The sequence below is a fragment of the Myotis myotis genome, unplaced genomic scaffold (assembly GCF_014108235.1).
Source record: "Myotis myotis isolate mMyoMyo1 unplaced genomic scaffold, mMyoMyo1.p scaffold_m19_p_9, whole genome shotgun sequence".
Taxonomy (NCBI): domain Eukaryota; kingdom Metazoa; phylum Chordata; class Mammalia; order Chiroptera; family Vespertilionidae; genus Myotis; species Myotis myotis.
In genome coordinates this window covers 65,648,500-65,650,658 of record NW_023416401.1, presented here as the reverse complement: position 1 = coordinate 65,650,658, position 2,159 = coordinate 65,648,500, and the positions used below count along the sequence as shown (strand labels likewise).

The 2,159-nt window shown below is 38.8% G+C and overlaps 1 pseudogene; it reads right to left on the bottom strand.

The window, feature by feature from the left end:
• Positions 1-819: 819 nt before the first annotated feature.
• LOC118663911 lies at positions 820-928 on the bottom strand (annotated as a pseudogene).
• Positions 929-2,159: the final 1,231 nt, after the last annotated feature.

The window sequence follows — 2,159 nt, the reverse complement described above, 5'->3', positions numbered from 1 at the left end:
TGAGATAGTTAGAAATGGCGATGAGAGAGAAACATCGATCAGCTGCCTCCTGCACACCCCCTATTGGGGATGTGCCCGCAATCAAGGTACATGCCCTTGACCGGAATGGAACCCGGGACCCTTCAGTCCACAGGCCGATGCTCTATCCACTGAGCCAAACCAGTCAGGGAAGCAACCTTCTTTTTCTTGTTTGTTTATTAATCCTTATTCTAGGGTTTTTTCCATTGATTTTTAGAGTAGAAAAGAGGGAGGGAGAAGGGAGAGAGAGAGAGAGAGAGAGCGAGAGAGAGAGAGAAAGAGAGAGAACATTAATGTGAGAGAGACACATCAATTGGTTGCCTCCTGAATGCACCAGACCAGGACCAGAGATGGAACCTGCAACCCAGGTATGTGCCCTTGACCTGGAATGGAACCCTAGACCCTTGTCCCACCGGCTATTGTTCTAACCACTAACCTACATTGCCAGGGCAACTTTCTTTCTTTCTTTCTTTTTTTTTAAGAAAAGTTTTTAAATGACCTTTTCAACAGACATAAAAAAACTTCCAGATACATTCTGTTCAGCTGTCTCAAAGGATGTCTAGGAAAAGCCTTGAGGACGTATGCTCCATTGTTTGGATTTTTTTTCATCTTCAAAGATAACCAAAGTATCCAAATTCCCTTATCTATTTGAAAATATTAGATGGCATCCCCAGAAGATTTTAAAAAGCATACCTTAATGTATCATCAAAGCTAAGGTTAAATTTAAACGTATCACTATGCTACAGACTATGTAAAAATATCGCAAAGGTGCTCAAACTGAAAGGAAAGTTTCTTCTGCTTCAGCGTGACTCAGACAGGATCCAAAGAGGAGTTTTACACAGTCTCCTTTCTGGGTTTTACGGAGAATTTGCCCTTCTGTGTTAGCCTCTTACGTCACTTAAAGGGGCACAGGAAAGGGCATCTTAGCCACTTTCAGGTATATAATACAGTATTATTAGCCATAATCGCCATGCTGTACACTAGATCCCCATGTACATTAGATTTCGTAACTATGCGCACCCTTTGACCAATACCTCTCCATTTTCCCTGCCCTCCAAGCCCTCGTAACCACCACTCTAATCTCTCTTTCTCTGAGATCAAGCACCTCTTACTCCTTAATAATTCAGGGCATATTTCCTAAGAACAAAGATCTTCTCTTATGTAATCACAATACAGATATCCAATTCATAAATTTAACATTGATATAATACTGTTATCTAATCTACAGTTCATATTCCACTTTCAGCATTTGTCTCAAGATGTCCTTTCTAGAAATTTTTTTTCTGATACAGGATCCAGTCCAGGAGCACAGGTTACATTTAACTGTGTAACTGTCTCTTTAGTCTCCTTTAATTAAAACATTTTTTTGTCTTTGTCTCCCAACAACAAAGAAAAATGGAGTGACATTTTTAAAGAGTATAGGTCAATCATTAATTTTTTATTCTTAGACTTACATTATATATTTTCCCTCTAATTTTTATCATGTTTTACTCTATAGTGTTTTTAAATGGGCTTACATTCTCAATTTTAATGTAGTCAAATTCATTAATATTTTCTCTGTTGTGTGTGTGTGTGTTTTTTTAAATAAAACTGCTTCCTGCAAGGCTGGTAAGTCTCTGTGGTTGAGCATTGACCTATGAACCAGGAGGTCATGGTTCGATTCCCAGTCGGGCGCATGCCCAAGTTTTGGGCTATATCCCCAGTGCGGGGCATGCAGGAGGCAGCTGATAGATGATTCTCTCTCATCACTGATATTTCTATCTCTCTCTCCCCCTCTCCCTTCCTCTCTGAAATCAATAAAAGTATATATTTTTAAAGAGGTAATAAAAACTCGCTTCCTATATTATATTTGTATGGTGTAAAATACTATTTAATGGTTTGCAATTGTTCATTTCCTCCCAACTCAACATTCAGTGATATCACATTGATAGTTTAAAAATGGCTATGGTGGGAGTATTTATACCATGGAAATCGGCAAATGCTACAAATCAGAATTTTTTTTTCTGGAGAGCCAATTGTTCAGCATTTACCCTTAAACCATTGACATACACACTTTTTCTTGGTTTTTCTCCCTCCCCTGTCCCCTTCCCTATTCCTCACAATACTTTCTAAGACCATCCCACAAATAAACCATTTGCACA